This window comes from Gorilla gorilla, chromosome 1 (genome assembly GCF_029281585.2).
Source record: "Gorilla gorilla gorilla isolate KB3781 chromosome 1, NHGRI_mGorGor1-v2.1_pri, whole genome shotgun sequence".
In the NCBI taxonomy this organism is placed as follows: Eukaryota; Metazoa; Chordata; class Mammalia; order Primates; family Hominidae; genus Gorilla; species Gorilla gorilla.
In genome coordinates, this window is record NC_073224.2 from 196799218 (window position 1) to 196818300 (window position 19083).

Below are 19083 nucleotides of genomic sequence, written 5' to 3' on the forward strand. Positions count from 1 at the left end.
CCATTTGTGCAAGTCCATTTCTGGACTCTATTCTGTGCCATTGGTCTATTTGTCTAAGCTTGCAACGGCACTACACTATCTTAACTACCATAATTTATGTAACACATTCCAATATCTGGTAGGGAAGGATGTCTTCTCAAGAGAGTCTTGCCGCTTCTTGGCCCTTTGTATGTCCATATAAATTATAATGAGCTTGTCAAGTTCCCTAAAAACATCTTTTGGGATTTTTATTGAGATTATATTGAATCTAGACCTCAGTTTGAGGAGAGCACTTCTTAATGTCATGTGTTCATGTGATGCTATCATCTGCTCAGGATCTGGACACATTCTTGCCTTCTAGACTGCTACCTTTCCCATTCTGAAGTAGAAGTGCTGACTGAGCAAGAGGCTCACCCTCAGAGCTTTGATGAGAGCACAATGGAGGGACCCTCCCCTTTTTGCAGGAGACATTTCTCAAGGGCAGAACGTCCTTGGGATGGTCCTGGAATCCTAGGATGAAGAAAATAGAGTCTGGGAGGAACCAGACCAAAGGAAACAGAAACAAACCTAAGCCCCCATCTATCTACAGCAGGGACCTTGTGCCCTATGTGTGATTCTCAGGGGTTGCACTCACTTGAATGCAGGGCAGATCGACAAGACTTACCCTCCAGAGAACACATTAGATGTGTTCCACTCTTCACTGTCCTCTTCATTCTCTGTCACTGGCCCTGCAGTTTGCTCTGTGGCTACAGACCAAGTTCCATGGAGAAGCCAGTCTCAAACGTAGAGAACCTCATGCAGGCTGGCTGACCAGGCATGAGAGGAAAGGAGCAAACAGTCAAAAAAAAAGGAAATCTCTGGCATCTGAAGAGGATTTCCCAGATGGGAATGGAGACAAAATAGAAATAGTAGCAAGGTAACCAGGATCTGGTCATGGAAAAGGGGTCCTGTCACTTACCAAGGCTGAAGGTGGGTTTGCTGTTGTCTTGCATTCCGTGTGTCCACCAGGCCAAGCTGCTGGGAATCCACAGTCCTGGCAATTCTGAACTGCCCCAGAACTGTCCCAGCATGAGGGAAACCATCTCTCCAGGATGAGAGCTGTGAATTGTCATGGTTGGTTGGGGGTGGCTCAATTGGGAGTGGGAGCTAGAGTACAGGGGATTAGAAACAAGGGCTAGGAGGAGGAGCAGGGGGAAAGGCAGGGGTGTAATGGAAATTGGGACCCTGATGAACATGGTGGCAGCAGATGCACGGTTTAAAACCCACAGAGGAAGAGCTGGGCAGATCCTTACAGTAGGGTAGTGGGCGGGGCTGACATTATTCGGAGAGGGGTAACAGATAGGGCAGAACCCCGAAAAAGTGGGATGGCACAGAAGACTAGGGTGCAGGCTTGAAAACTGAGGAAAAACAGCAGAAAGGAGGGCTGGATGATGAGAGCATTAAGGAACAGAAAAGGTGAAGTCATGGGTTGAGAAAGAGAAATTTGAGGTAGCTTGCTTGTCATTCTTTCAAATGGGAGCTCTAGTTACTTGTCCAAAGGAGTCCAAATGAGTCATTGGGATGTGGCCAGACCAACTCCAGGATTTATCTCACACACAGCCCTCACATCATCCCCTAACTGAATGCCCATTATGAAATGTACATACACACCCCTTTTGGTCTAGTGAGCAGGTCCCACCAATCAGGGAAATGGTACCAGTTTCTAGGTTTAAGAGTTGTCACGGGAAATGGCAAAGAGAAGAAATGGGGCTGTAGTATTAATCCTTGTTTTTGGGATACTATGTAATTTTGCCCTCAGTAGGCAAAGATCGACCAAAGGGCTAGGATGGATTTAGAGGGCTGGAGCCTAGGTGAGCGGTGCTGAAGCAGGAATTGGGAAAATGGGAAGAAATCAGTGCCTCAGTCTCCTTCCCTGACAACAGTGTTCAAAGCCCTTTTCACTGCATTTACATCACTGGATAGATATGTGTGATTAGAGATGTCACGTCCATTTTACCATGAGGACGGTGAAGACCAGAGAAGGAAGTCCCTTAGGTGGGCAGGGGGTGACAAAGCAGATGGGACTAGAACTTGGGCCAAAAGAGGAGGGCAGGTAGGAGGGAGCACAGAATGGCGCAAAGCGCAGACCAGCAGCTTTGCCTCCTCCTGCGTCTCGGAACAGGATCCTGTAGGGGGCGCTTCAGAGCAGAACTGAACTTTTTGGAGCGTACCATCTTGGTTCCTGTGTTCCCTTGGTTTGATGACTTACTCTTAACTGGAACCATAAACGTAGGGCTGAGACTGGCAGGATGATTGCCCACTCCTGAGTGCCTAACGACTAGATTTGGACTTCCTTGCTCACTACCAGAGATGCCTGTCTCCATGTCAGATAACTAAGGAGAGTGCACCCTCCCCCTTTCTTTAGTCTGATGAAGCAACCCCCTCTGCTGACCATTCCTGGTTTCTTTGATCATCATCCAAATCATAAGTCCCTTTGCTCACCTATTCTCTCTGGTATTTTTATCACCATAATATTCTGATTGTTCTTTCTTGACCCAGCACCCTTTTCCTCCCTTACTTTCAGTTGTACTCTATGGAAGTTCAGCTGCATGATTAGTAAAGTTCCCTGTTTCCTTAGACTGCTTCTTTATGGACAGTTCCTTGCTTCTCCTGGCTTTAAATGTAACTTGGATTTCCCTTGAGGACATTGCTTCCTGTGTATTTCAGGTAGAGACTCTACTTATTCTCTGAAACTCTAAGTACTTCAGGGTGGGAATGTGGTGTATAGGTTCTCTTTGTTCCTTTTGATTCCTTTCAAACCATTATTCCTCTCTTCTTACTAAAAATCTCTTGCTCCTACATGTGTACTTGACGGTCGTGAGAGGAGAGAGAGGATTGAAAAACTACCTATGGTGTACTATACTTATTAGCTGGGTGGCAAATCATCAGTACACTAAACCCCTGTGACATGCAGTTTACCTATATAACAAACCTGCACATGCACTCCAGAGCCTAAAAGTTAAAAAAAAAAATTACACACATTATGTGTATATGTACATATGTATTTGTAATATAGACTTTATTTATTAAATGTATAATATTTTAGAGTCAGTTGTATTGATATTTGTATAAATGATGCAACTATATATGATGAATAAATATAATATGCATATTTACATATAAATAGACTTGAATTGCTGGTATAAGGTATGTTGTTAAACTTAGATAAATTCAACATGAACACTGAAAACCAGCAATGGTGCCCCAGCCCATGACCACTTCCCCACTACAGTGCCCAAGGGTTATAAAGCTCAGGACCCTTCCTCATGTCTCTGCTGAGCCAAGCAGTGACCTGCCCAATGCTGAGGATGCTGAGTGACCTGAGGGGCCTGTGGGGGAACACAGAGCAGCAGGTGCTAGGGAGATAGATGGGCAGTGGGTCTGAACTCCCAGTGGAGGGATGTTTAAAGAAAAAAAAAGAAAACCTCTTGCTCCTTAAAGCTTGTGCTATACATCACCATTTCCCTGCACTGTCCCCTAACATCTCCTGGACACTCTCTTTCTCTCTTTTCCTATTAACATTGTTAGAATTGTCTCAAAGTCCTATTCTTGAGTTCATCACACTGAGTGACTTCAGTGTCCATTTAGATGGCCTGATTCAATTCTCTGGCCTCTATTTGTGTGTGTGTGTGTGTGTTTTACTTATAACACATTCTGTATTTTGTAAAAGTTTGATTTTTGACACATAAGAATTGCACATATTTATGGGGTACAGTGTGATATTTTAATACTTGTGTACATTGTGTAATGATCAAATCAGTATATGTAACAAATACATCACCTCACTTATTTCTTCTTGGTGCAAATATCGAAAAGACTCTTTTAGGTGTCTTGAAATATACAATAGTCCCTCTAATGTGAAATAGAACACCACAACTTATTTCTCCTATCTGTAATTTTGTACTCTTTCACTAATCTCTCCCCATTTCTCCTCTAGCAACCACTATTCTGTTCTGTACTTTTATGAGATTGACTTTTTTTAGAGCCCACAAATGAGTGAGATCATGTGGTATTTGTCTTTCTGTTCCTGGCTTTTTCACTTAATGTGATGTCCTCTAAGTTCACTTAACGTAATGCCCTATAGGTTCATCTACATTGCTACAAATAACAAGGTGTCATGCTTTTTTTATGACTAAATTTTATTCTATTGTGCATATGTACTACCTTTTCTTTATTCATTCATGCATTGATGGACTTTTAGGATAATTTCATAGCTTGGCTATTGTGAATAAGGCTCCAGGAAACATGGGAGTGCAGATTTCCCTTTGACATATTGATTTTCTTTGGATCAGTACCCAGTAGTGGGATTTCTGAATGATATGATACTTCTACTTTTAATTCATTTGTGGAAACTCTATACTGTCTTCCATAATGGTTGTACTAGTTTACACTCCCACCAAAACAGTGCGTAAGGGTTCCGTTTTCTCCATATCCACACAAGCATTTGTCATTTTCGCCTTTTTGATAATACTCATTCTATTTGGGGTGAGGTGATATCACACTGTAGTTTTGATTCACATTTCCGTGATGATTAGTGATGTTGAGCATTTTTTTCATATACCTGTTGGCCATATATATGTGTTCTTTTGAGAAATGTCTATTTTGGTCTTTTGCCCACTTTTAAATTATTTGGTGTTTGTTTTGTTTTGTTGCTATTGAGTTGTTTGATTTCCTTGTATATTTTGGATATAACCCCTTGTCAGATGCATGGTTTGCAAATTTTCACCAAAATTCACCACTTGCCTTCTACTTCAGCCACTTATGGGCATATCTGGTCCTTCTCGTTACTGAAGAATTGTCCCACTTCTGAAACCACATATTCAGATATACTGTTCTCTGACCATGACTTCCTGTCCTTACAGTGTAGTCACTCTATTCCTCCCAATTCACTTGGCCTCCAGCCCACCATCCTTTCTTTCTCTATATCTAGTAACTCTAATTCCCATGCTGTCTTTACTTCCCTCCTTACATAGTTCAGAGTCAACAGTGGCCCTGAATAGCTGGGTGCGCTATTCTGGTAGCGGCCTGGAATATCTAGGCGCGCTGATATTTATTGCATGCAAGACAAGGGGTAGGGTAAGGAGGGTGAGTAGCCCAGGTGATTGATAAGGTCAAGCAAGTCACGTGATTGACCTTATCAATTTTATAATTTCAATGACTTTTTGAAAACCAATATTATCAATTATCTTGTGGTATTATATTTTTTAATCTCACTTTCCTGGAAAGAAAAACTCAACCTGGCTGATCCCAGCCATTTGCCTTTCATATGGTGCTGAATGCTGTTGAAAAAAACCTGAGAGATTGATACTAAATACTCTATCCTAAACAATACCCACAATCCTCAATTCATAGAAGTTGTTGGAATAAAAACATTGAAAGCAATCTAAATAATTACAAATAAAAATAGGTAAATTATGATAGAGCCACACCATACAATGTAAAAAGAAAATCCACAAATATACAAAGGGATCTTATCAGTAATATATAAAAGAACTCCTATAAATAAATAAAAAAATACACACTCCAGTAGAAAAATAGTAAGAGACTTGAAAAGTCACTTCATGAAAGAGGAGAGCAAAATGACCAATCATATATAAAAAGGTGCTCAACCTCATAGATGTTCAGGAAAATACACATTAAAGCCACAATGAGTTAATACTACAGACCCATCAGAATAGCTAAAATTAAAAAGATGGTCTATACCAAATACTGGCAAGATTATGGAGCAACTGGAGCTCTTATACCCTGATGCTGGGTACGTAGATTGGTAGAACCACTTTGGAAAATGTTTGACATTATGTACTAAAGAAGAGTATGCATGTATTGTATAATCCAGTAACTTCCTGCCTATCTATATGTATTAAATAAATGGTTACACAAGTATAATTAAAGATATGAAAGAGGTTCATGGCAGCATTATTTGTAATAAACCCAAACTGGAAACAACCCAATATTCAATGACAGTGTAATGGATAAATAAATTATGGCATATTCATACACTGGAATATTATACAGCAATACAAATGTATGAACAATACAGCTACATACAATAATATGGGTAAATCTGGCATACATAGTGTTGAATGAATGCAGGCACAATAATGCATCCTGTGTAATTCCATTTATAAAACGTTTAAAGCTAAGCAAAACTAATCTATGGTGTAGGGTCCAGCCCTACGGGGCTTTGAGGGTGTTCTCCCCGTGTGCGGAGACGAGAGATTGTAAGAAATAAAGACACAAGACAAAGAGATAAAGAGAAAACAGCTGGGCCCGGGGGACCGCTACCACCAAGACGTGGAGACCGGTAGTGGCCCCAAATAGCTGGGTGTGCTGATATTTATTGCATACAAGACAAGGAGGCAGGGTAAGGCAGGTGAGTCGTCCAGGTGATTGATAAGGTCAAGCAAGTCACGTGATCATGGGACAGGGGGCCCTTTGCTTTTAGGTAGCCGAAGCAGAGAGGGAAGGCAGTATATGTCAGCATTTTCTTCTATGCATTTATAAGAAAGATCAAAGATTTTAAGACTTTCACTATTTCTTCTGCCACTATCTACTAAGAACTTCAAAGAGGAACCAGGAGTGCGGGAGGAACATGAAAGTGGACAAGGAGCATGACTACTGAAGCACAGCACCACAGGCAGGGGTTTGGGCCTCTGGATGACTGCGGGCAGGCCTGGATAATATCCAGCCTCCCACAAGAAGCTGGTGGAGCAGAGTGTTCCCTGACTCCTCCAAGGAAAGGGAGACTCCCTTTCACGGTCTGCTAAGTAACGGGTGCCTTCCCAGGCACTGGCATTACTGCTTGACCAAGGAACCCTCAAGCGGCCCTTACGCAGGTGTGACAGAGGGCTCACCTCTTGCTTTCTAGGTCACTTCTCACAATGTCCCGTTGGCACCTGACCCTATATCCGCTGGTTATTCCTTGGTTATATTAGTAATACAACAAAGAGTAATATTAAAAGCTAATGATTAATAATGTTTATACTAATGATTGATAATGTCTATGATTATCTCTATATTTAATTTGTATTATAACTATTCTTATTCTAACTATTTTCCTTATTATACTGCAACAGTTTGTGCCTTCAGTCTCTTGCCTCAGCACCTGGGTAATCCTTCGCCCACACTATGGCATTTTAAGTCAGGGTAAGGCTTTTCTTTGGAAAAGATGGAGGAGGTAGTGACTGGAAGGAGGTTTTGGGCAGGAGGTTTTGCTACGCTAGCAGTGTTAGAGATGCCCACATGATTTTTGAAACATTTAATTATTTCTGATTAAACTCTTCAGTAACCTAAGAATATAATTACATTTTCTTAACATAATAATTACTATCTAACTGCCAATAATATCTCTGTTAAAGGATTAGCAAAAATCCAAGGGTGTTCCAGAATGTCTATACTAGCAGAATCCAGCTCAAATTAATTCTAACTGTACTTATCTGGTATAGACTGGTTCAAGTAGATTAAACCATTGCCAATTTCTCCATGTAACTTCAAACTGATCCAAATAATTTAAAATTAACCCAGACTATCTCTTAACACAACTAATATCTGACTGTTAAAGTTGAGGTTATCATTGCCTTTTTTACAGAGAAAGACAGACTCAGCGAGACAATATAGAATAGAAAAAAGAGAGGAGCGTAGCGAAAGTTTTGGCATCAGACTGCCTAACTCTCTCACTTACTATGAACTCAAGTATATGACTTAACATCTCTAAACCTCTTATCTAAAAAGGGTAAAATAATAGTACCTATCAGACAGAATAATTATTAAGACTAACTAAGGTATTATATGTAAAGTATTTAGCCCAATGACTAGGCATTCAAATCAGGAAGCGCTCAATGAATATTTGCTACTATTGTTATGATCCATTTCATCAGTCAGTAGAGGACAAGCTCTACCATGGTAGCAGATAACCCCTGCACATCAGTGGCTTAACACAACCAAGCTTTGTTTTTTGCTTCTATTTGGGGCTCAGAGGAGTCAGCGAGCTTTTCTTGGCAGCTGTCCTATAGTGATCACTTGGGGATGTCAGCTGGTTCTTTCTTGCCAATCTGTCGTCTCAGAGGTTTCTAGCTTCCAACCACACAATGTAAGAATACATGGAGAATTTACACCATCTCTTTACTGCCTCACATTGCCATCAGCAAATCTCTGTCACATGGTTTTTGCCAATCAATGCTAACCCTACGGGGCCGGGAAATGCCTGGGAAGAACCTATGGGATGAACACATAACATTGTCTCTGTCTTCATACCGAGGTTCATGCTGAGGGAGGCAGCAGGGGTGTTGCTTGAGCAAGATTTCTGATCCAGCCTAATAGACACGGCCTCCTACGCAGTTCTGGACAGTTGTTTTAGTGTGGAAACTTGGGCCCATCACCTAATTCTTCAAGAGAAGCCAGAAATCTTGATATTTAATTTAATTTTTTTTTTTTGTATTTTTAGTAGAGACGGTGTTTCACTGTGTTTCGATCTCCTGACCTCGTGATCTGCCCACCTCGGCCTGCCAAAGTGCTGGGATCACAGGCGTGAGCCATCGCGCCCCACTCCGAAATCTTGATATTTAAATGTTGACAGCCAATCCTATTTGAGAGAGTGAGAGTGAGAAGGACAGTGACTGTGCTGGCCAAATTAAATAGAATTCATGTGTTGAATATCAGGTAACAACTCTGATTTCATCCCACTCTTCCATCAGATAAATAGGGACGCTAAAGCCCAAGGGGAAAAGTAATTGGCAAAACCACAATAAACACTGACAGACTCATCAGTGCCCAAACCCCAGTCTGTGCTCTTTGCTCTGAAACATGGCTATAGCAAGCCCATGCTTTCCCTCCCACTCTTGATGCTCCCAGACTCAGCAGCCTCACTTCAAAAAGAGCCATTCTTGGCAGTGACAGGTATGAGAACTGCACCAGTGGAAAGCCTGGCCCAGTCAGGCTGTTGGTGCAGGTACGGTGAGCAGGAAGTCCCAGGGCCATTGCCTATTTATTGGTGATTTGTGTATCCTTTTGTACTAAGTGCCTGTTTCTATCTCTAAATTATTTTCTACTAGCTTGCCTGTCTTGCTGATTTGTAAGAGTTCTGTATGTATTCTGAATAACTGTTCCTTGAAAAGCTTGTATGTGTTGCACATATTTTAAGACCTTGCTCTTAAGGTCCTCTGAGTGCATTCACTCCAGGAGAAACAAATCATGGGGAACAGAGGGGCTGGAGAGGATGGAAGCAGTATAGCACTCCAACACTTAATGCTTGCAACAGTCACCTTCACTGTCCACTCCCCCACCCCAAGGCTGCTGAAAGAATCTGGTGGTCAAGGGCAATCTGGTAGTGACGCTTGGACACCTGAGGTACCTGAGTCACAGGTTCTATCTGACCTTCAGACACGAGATGGCTCACAGCATTTGGAGAAGCTGGAGGAGTTTCATCATAACAAATGGTGTACAACAGCTAAATTTCTCCTAGACACCAGATTATTGATGTTTTCTTATGGCTTTCGTTTATTTATTTGTTCTTGTTAATGGGGGGCTCAGATATTGAGAGTGCTTTTGTCAGAGACGTTTGAATCAGAGCAACTCCATCTTGTCTAGGGGATGGGGAAAATAAGGCTGAGACCTGCTGGGCTGCATTCCCAGGAGGTTAAGGCATTCTTAGTCACAGGATGAGACAGGAGGTCAGCACAAGGCATGGGTCATAAAGACCTTGCTGATAAAACAGGTTGCAGTAAAGAAACCGGCTAAAACCCACCAACACCAGGATGGCAATGGTAGTGACCTCTGGTCGTCCTCACTACTACACTCCCACCAGTGCCATGACAGTTAACAAATGCCATGGCAACGACAGGAAGTTACCCAATATGGTCTAAAAAAGGCAGGCCAGAATTATTTACCCCTTGTTTAGCATATAATCAAGAAATAACCATAAAAATGGGCAACCAGCAACCTGCTGGGCTGCTCTGTCTGTGGAGGAGCAGCCATCCTTCTATTCCTTCACTTTCATTACAGACTTACTTTCACTTTACTCTACGGACTCACCCTGAATTCTTTTTTTGCATGAGATCCAAGAACCCTCTCTTGGGGTCTGGATCCGGTCCCCTTTCTGGTAACACTTCTGGGCTTGGATAACTTGTGAGAGGCAGTGAGAAGAAATGTAAGGCCTCTCTCCCTCGCCTTACCTCACCAGAAGGTAAGAAAGGTGAGAAACAAGGAGGTTTTCCTTTGCAAAGCCAAAGGGAAGAGAGTGGGTCAAGGGGCGGGGAGTTGCACAGCCCTCCAACAGTAAATGCCGTCAATAGTCACCCTGACTTCCTCCTCTCCCAGCCCAAGGCTGCTGGAAGAATTTGGTGGCCATGAGCAGTCTGGTAGTGACAAGGGGACACCTGAAGCACTGACTTACAAGTCCTACCTCTCTCTCAGAAAGGAGGCAGCTCATAGCACTGGAGGAGCTAGAGGAGTTCCATCTGCCTTACCCTGCCAAACTTCAGGGTGGAGTGGAAACTTGAGCCTACAGTCTTACTTTTCCTCATAGATGGATTCAGGTCTGGCCCTACACCCCCTCCTGCCCTACAACCACACACACCAGTCTGGGCTGGAAGCAGCACCTGTTGGAGGAGGGGGAGGAGCCTCTTTCTCACCCTGATCATTCCTGTGTCTCCATCTTCCCAACACTTGCCCCAGTCTGGTTGTCTGCGAGACACAGAGTAAGGGTGGTTGGAAGTGTACAAGGAGTTAGGCAGGTGGTCCCAGAGTTTCCCTAATCACATGCACACAATGGGTCCCCCGTATGCCAACTACTGACACTGTTGTTGACCTTGGGGTAGGGGTGGATGGGCTGGTGGTGAGATTACTCTTGGAGGGGCTCAGGAAGACCATGCTGGTGAGTAGGGGCTTCAAAATACATGAAGCAAAAATGGAGAAATCTCCAAAGAGAAGTAGATAAATCCAGAATTATAGGCAGATATATCAATACCTTTCTCTCAATAATCACTAGAACAAATGGAAGATCCACAGAGATATAGAAGACATCAAGACTATCAACCAACTTGATGTAACTGAGATTTATAGAACATGCCATTCAACAACAGCAGAATACACATTTCTTTCCAGTATATAGAAAACATCTGGCCAAAATAGTCCATACTCTGGATTATAAAGCATGTCTTCAATTGAAAAGTATTCAAGTGATACAGAGTGTACACCAAAGAAAATCACTGAGGCGAGTCTCAATCAATTTAAAAGTTTATTTTTCCAAGGTTGAGGATGTGCCTCAGAAAAAGAGACACAAGCCACAGTAGGACTGTAGGATCTGTGACCTGTGCTTTTTTCCAAATAGGATTTTGAAGGATTCAATATTTAAATGTGGAAAAGTGGGCAGGAGGGGAAAGCGGAAAAAGGAAAAAAAAGAGGGAGGGTATGGTTACATTCTTTCAAGGCTTTGATTAGGCTCACTGAATCCACATGTTGCACTACAAAAGGAGGGGTAGAGGGAATAGTCAATTATGTATTTGTCTTCTGCTCAGTAAATCTGCACTTTACATAAAATGAACATAGAGTAGAGGAAGCAGTCAAACATGCATTCCTGGGGTAGGTGGGAGATGATTTCTTTTTGTCCCTTGCCTGTGAAGATAAGCTGTTAATTTACATTGTCGGGGTGAGGGAGGCTCCCACGTGTGGCCTTCTAGCTGTAGCTATCAGTTTAGGAACAAAAGAAAAAGCAAGCGTTTTGCTTTTTTTCATGACTCAGCTTCCAAGGTTAATTTTTCCCTTTTGGCATAGTGAATTTGAGGTGCCAAGATTTTATTTTCCTTTCAGAAGAGTATGTTCTCTGACTGCAAATTAAATTGGGAATCAATAACAAAGACTAATAGGAATCCCCAAATATTTGGAAACTAAATAACAGACTTCTAAAAAGTAGAAAATTAGAAAGTATTTTGAGCTGAATAAAAATTGAAAACATAACATATCAAAATTTGTGGAATGTTGCTCAAGCAGTACTTAAGTAACATTCTTAACCACTTTAAGAAACTGGAAAAAGAAGAGCAGATGAAATGAAAAATAAGCAGAAGAAATGAAATAATGAAAATTAGAGTGCAAATCAATAAAGCAGTAAACAGTAAACAAGGAAAAAAGATCAATGAATAGTTCTCAAAGAACCAATGTTCACTCAAGAAGAAATAGATAACTTGAATAGTTCTTTATTTATTAAATAAATTAAATTTTTAAAGAGACCTTCTCACAAAGAAAACTCCAGCCCAGATAGCTTCACTGGTGAATTCTACCAAACATTTAATGAGAAAACAATTTCAGTTCTACACAGACTGTTCCAGAATATTGAAGAGAATACTTCTTTACTCATTCTACAAGGCTAGCATTACCCTGATAGCAAAACCAAACAGACGTTACAAGAAGAGAAAACTATAGACCAGCGTTCCTTAAGAACATAGATGCACAAATTCTTTAAAAATCAGCAAATCAAATGTAACAATATATTTTTAAAATAATACATCATGACCAAGTAGGATGTATTGCAGGAACACAAAGTTCATTTGACATCCCCAAATCAATCACTGTATTTCACCATATTAACAAACTAAAAACCATGTGATTGATCTCAATAGATGAAGGAGAAGCATTGACAAAATCCAACAACCATTCCTGATAAAAACTCTCAGCTAAGAGGGAATAGAAGGAACTTCCTGAACCTGATAAAGAGTATCTATGAAAACTCTACAGCTAAAATTACATTTAATGGTGAGAGGCATGAATGATTTTGTCCTAAGCTCAAGAACAAGACCAGAATATCTGCATTTTTATTCAATGTTGTGCTGGAGAATCTAGCCAGTTCTATAAGGCAAGAAAAAGAAAAAAGAGGCATCTGTTGGGGAAAAAAGGAGTCTATTCTTTGATTACATGATAGTCTATGTGGACATTTGATGGAAGTATTCGATGTGTGTTACGTAGCTTTGAAATGATTTCAAACACTTACATAGTTTGCTACATGAGTGATATATGTTTTATGCGGTAAGAACTTGGGGTGTACTTCCCTTCCCTCTGAGAATGTTACATAACACATCACACCTATGAGACCTCATAGGTGAGTTACAGACTTCAACCGCTGGGTTCCAAAGTACATATAACCTAAGAGTTTGACAGACACTTTGAGAATTTAGGCCGTGGCAGGGCTACACTCTGTCGGCTGCTTCTGCAAAGACCTACAGCTCAGGCTGCAAAAGGGCTGAACCATGTTAGCCTTTGAGTCAACCTCTGAAGCCTCACCAGTCAACACTGGCACTGCCCTCTCATGTCTAGGGAATATAAATGTTGTCACAGATTTCCACTGTGTTGCTCAAGCCATATAAAGGCACTCCCTAAACTTCAATTAGACTTTTCTTTCCACAGAAGCCTGTTGTCATCCTAACTGACAACTAGACTTTAATAATACGACTGTAACAAAATTGGAACTCATTCACTATGTGGTTAATGTACTTCATCTGTCCAGTGTATTCCCAGTGAAATTTGTTCTAATTATTCTCCCCATCTTTAAGCGTTGTGAACAAAGGAAATTTCTGTATGGCAATATACTATGTGCTTCATACTTTGATCATCCTTTTATTTTAACCACACAAAATAGTGTGCTGGAATTTCTGGGCTTTTCTAAGCTTCAGCAGAGGAAGGCTTCAGAGTCCTGTTACTAGAAGCAGTGAGAATGGATGTTGGCTAGCAAAATCAGTTGCCCAGCAAAATCAGTTGCCCAACATAGTCTATAACATCAGTTTTAGAAATCACCCCTTAGGAATTAGTACAAAAATGGAAAATCCTACATCTGCGAAGAAGTTCATTTCAGTATTGATTACAAAATAAAGTTTTGTGAAACCATGCATCATATTATGCATCCATTTAAGATACACGTATTCAGCATGGAGTAACTTGGAGCAATGCATGTGATGTAAAATGAAGTGGAGAAAAGCAGTACTTGATAAAACAGTGGAAGAAAATACACTGAAAAGAAAAAGCCATTGGTTTTAGGGAAGTGGAATCGTGGTTGATCCCCTTTTCATATTCCTATCTTCCAGTCTTTCAGGAATATGATCACAACAGGATGTTGACTGGGACTTTTCCTGTTATCTCAAAAGATCTTTACATCTTTACTTTTTAAAAGAGCCTCAACACGTTGCTAGACACAAACCAATCTTGTGACCATCACTCCATTATCACATACCTATAGACTACAAGAAAAGACTTGAAATGTGAAAGGGAGGTTCTTTAAACAGGAAAATGTAGTCTTTATTGTAGGGGGAGAGTAATGTGGCTTTTTCCCTCCTGGGCTGTCCTCTAGGTCTCCTCCCCACCTTTGCCCCATGAAGACGTTGGACAGTTCACCGGGAGGGCTTGGGACGTTTTGATGTGTCCCTTGGAATTTTGGGGATAAATGAGGCTGATGTCTCCCGCACACCTGGAGAATTCTTAAGGCAAAGGCTGACTGGAGAGGCCCGTGAAAGAAGAAAGAGGAGAAAGGGCAACAGCGGACAGCCAGCAGTGGAACTTCCCGATTTGGTGTTGCAAGGATGTGTGTGTTTAATATGGGATTTGGCAGTGTGTGCCCTGCTTGGAAACTTAACTTGGCTCCTTGGTCCCTACCCTTGTGGAGGTTATACTCTGAGTGGGAGGCAGATAGTAATCAAAGAGTCCTATAAATAAACATAAACCTACTTGTCAGAAGTACTGAAGTAGAAAGGTGCATGGTGCTACACGAGCGTATAGTAGGTATGCTTAGCCTCGTTAGAGAGGTCTGGGAGGGTTTCCTTGTGGAAGTGTTGTATGAGATCCTAAAATAAGAGTTAACCAGAGGAAATTTGTGGGGGAGGATGAGAGCATTCCTGGGGGGAGGCAACAACATATGCCAAGTTCCTGTGCTAGAAGGAGCATGCCTGTGCAAGGAACAGAAAGAAGGTCCAGTCGGGCAGAAAGCAAGGGAGAGCAGGTGCAGAAGTGCAAGGCCAACCATGGGCCTTGTGGGCCATGTAGGGATTTAGTCCTTTATATTAACAGCTCTGGAAAGAGATTAAAGCATTTGAACCTGGGAATGATGTTCTAAGACTTGTGATTTGAATGGATCATTCTAGCGGAAGTGTGGTTAAGAGATTATCAGAAAAGAATGCATGCAGGTGTAGATCTTTTTACTAATTTTGCTTGGAATATAGTGGGGCATTTCGATCTTCAGAGTATTTCTTTGGAAATTCAGAAAGTGTTTTCCTATATATTATACCCCTGGATCCACTTACTCTGACCTTCTGATCCATCTACTGTTTTCTTTAGACATTCTTTAATACTTACAGGTTGGGTCTATGTAACTCATCCTCCATTCTGTAATTATCAGAATTTTCCTTCTTTTCTCTTGCATTCTGAGAAGATTTTAATGTTTATGCAAGGTCCATTTTTCTGTTTATTCTCTCCAGTTTAGGTTATATTTTGACCATTGTGTCAAATTTTATTTTATTGTATTTCTTCATTTAATTTCTTATCTCAGTCTATTACCTTCTTACTCTTGCACCTGATTGAAATAAGAGAAAAACTTATTTAAAAATACTTTTGTTGTCTGCCTTTCAAATAAGGGCTTTTTCTTAGAATCTTCAGGATGTTTTTCTGTTCTCATGAACTACAGACGTATATTATGGTTGTGGCCATGGGAATGGTGAAATGGTGCAGCTGAATGATGGCGTTTGCAATGATAATGGGGGTGATTATAATACTGATGGTGATAATAATGGTTAAATGATGAGTTGGTGATAACACTGAGAATGATAATGTAATAGGAAAAGGATGATAGTTCTGGGATGACGGTGAATCAAAGCGATGATGAGAATACTGATGGGTGATGAGGTTGTAACGATACATGATGAAAATAACAGAGTGATAGTGGTGGGGAAAGTGAAGGTGTCTTGGGTATGTGCTTCGTAGCTAGTGTACACACTTGGGATAGAATTAGGTAAAAGTTAAAACAAGTTTTTTTGGATGCCTCTGAGGGACATTGAGTCACTTACACTTTTTCTGCTTTGCAGCTGGTGTTGGCCCAGTTGCCTATTAAACTGAAGTTCTTAATGATGTTCCTTCCATTTCCTGAAGCACTGAACTTAACAAGCCTCCCAGGAATTCTCACTTCTGAGCAACTCAACTGTGGCTTAATTGGGCCACAGCCAGGAGGGAAGGCTTCTGAGGCAGAGGGACCCAGGAGCAGCCCCCAGTAACTGGGGAATAAACTTGGAGCCTCATAGCAGGAGGAGGAAAGAGAGAGAGTGGAGACTGTCAAGATATTACAGAGCGTAGCTCTCTGTATAATTGGCAGTTCTTATATCCTCCTGGGAAGTGTCAGCCTAATGCAGAGCTTGTGCGAGATTCTCAGCAGCTCAAAGCTTGGGGCCTGTGATTATGACTGCAAAGTGTCATACACAATTCTAAGGCAGGTCCCTGAATTCAGGTGATTATGTATCTGCCTGAGAAGTTTTTAATCTACCTTCAGCTATCCTTGACATGCAAACCAGTCACTGAAGATCAGTGCTATCAGGAGCCTTCAAGGTTGGCTTTGCTGGTTCTTAAGTGACAGTGCAAGGGCTAGTACATCCTGGCTGCATCAGAAACCTCTCAAGTTTTAATTGCTATTATTTGTGATTTTTTTATTTTTTTTCTAATTATACGAGTAGCCATTAATATGCTCATTATAAACGTTCAAATACAAATAAGTAAAGGTTCTCTTCGATCCTCTCTTCAACACTAGTCCTCATACCAGAGGTTAAGTCTGCTTCCACGCTTTAAAAAAATATGCTTTAACATTACGTGTGTGAATATAAAGAAATATGATTTTTTCTGTTTCTTTTTTCTAAGGTAGAGGATATAATGACATCATAACATAACAATAATACAAATTTTTATTGCTAGGTCAAACATATATATATGTGTGTATATATATGTGTGTGTATATATATGTGTGTGTATATATGTGTGTGTGTGTGTATGTATATATATATATATATATATATACTAACTTTTAATGGATGCTTCCAAAAGGGCACTATTCAATTTAAAGTCCCATCAAAAATGGTCATTAGAGGCCAGGCACGGTAGTTCACACCTATAATCCCAGCACTTTGGGAGGCTGAGACAGGAGGATCACGAGGTCAGGAGATTGAGACCAGCCTGGCTAAAACAGTGCAACTCTATCTCTACTAAAAATACAAAAAATTAGCCGGGCGTGGTGGCGGGTGCCTGTAGTCCCAGCTACTCAGTAGGCTGAGGCAGGAGAATGGCGTGAACCTGGGAGGCGGAGCTTGCAGTGAGCGGAGATTGTGCCACTGCACTCCAGCCTGGGCGACAGAGGGAGACTCCGTCTCAACAAAAAAAAAAAAAAAAAAAAAGAATGGTCATTACAGAAATGCAAATCAAAACCACAATGAGATACCATCTCATGCCAGTTAGAATGGCAATCATTAAAAAGTCAGGAAACAAGAGACGCTGGAGAGGATGTGGAGAAATAGGAAAGCCTTTACACTGTTGGTGGGACTGTAAATTAGTTCAACCATTGTGGAAGACAGTGTGGCAATTCCTCAAGGATCTAGAACTAGAAATACCATTTGACCCAGCAATCCCATTACTGGGTATACACCCAAAGGATTACAAATCATGCTACTATAAAGACACATGCACACGTATGTTTATTGCAACACTATTTACAATAGCAAAGACTTGGAAACAACCCAAATGCCCATTAGCGATAGACTGGATAAAGAAAATGTGGCACATATACACCATGGAATACTATGCAGCCATAAAAAAGGATGATTTCATGTCCTTTGCAGGGACATGGATGAAATTGGAAACCATCATTCTCAGCAAAGTAACACAAGAAGAGAAAACCAAACACTGCAAGTTCTCATTCATAAGTGGGAGGTGAACAATGAGAACACACGGACACAGGGCGGGGAACATCACACACTGGTGTCTGTTGGGGGGTGGGGGAGGGATAGCATTAGGAGAAATACTTAATATAAATGATGAGTTGATGGGTGCAGCAAACCAACATGTCACATGTATACCTATGTAACAAACCTACATGTTGTGCACATGTACCCCAGAACATAAAGTATAATTTTAAAAAACTATGAAAATATTCATTTTCTCATATCACTAGATCAGATTTTTCGCTTTACTTAATTTAGAAATGATAATCACAGACCTTAGAAACTTCACATCATTTCTCAGGAGAATAAATTCTTCTAATATATAATTTTATGATTTCATCTTTTATTTCAGATTCAAGGGGTACATGTGCTTGTTTGTTAGGTGGGTATATTACATGATACTGAGGTTTGGGTTATGAATGACCCCATTACCCAGGTACTGAGCATAGTACCTAATATGTAGATTTTCAGCCCTTTCCCCCTTCCTCTCTGCCCCTTCTACTAGTCTCCAGCCTCTATTGTTGCCATCTTTATGTCCACGTGTACCCAATACTTGGCATTTACTTATAAGTGAGAACATGTGATGTTTGCTTTTCTGTTCCTATGTTAATTTGCTTAAGATAATGGCCTTCTGTTGCATCCATGTTGCTGCAAAGGATATAACTTTATTCCTTTTATGGCTGTGTAGTATTCCATGGTGTATATGTACCACATTTTCTTTACCCAGTCCACCATTGATGAGAATCTAGGTTGATTCCATGTCTTTACTATTGTGAATAGTGATGCAATGAACGTAACAGTGCATGTGTCTTTTGGGTAGAACTCATTTTCCTTTGAGTATATACACAATAATGGTACTGCTAAGTTCAATGGTAGTTCTGTTTTATGTTCTTTTTTTTATATATATACTTTAAGTTCTAGGGTACATGTGCACAAAGTGCAGGTTTGTTACATAGGTATACACGTGCCATGTTGGTTTGCTGCACCCATCAACTCATCATTTACCTTAGGTATTTCTCCTAATGCTATCCCTCCCCCAGCCCCCAACCCCCAACAGGCCCCAGTGTGTGATGTTCCCCCCCCATGTCCAAGTGTTCTCATTGTTCAGTTCCCACCTATA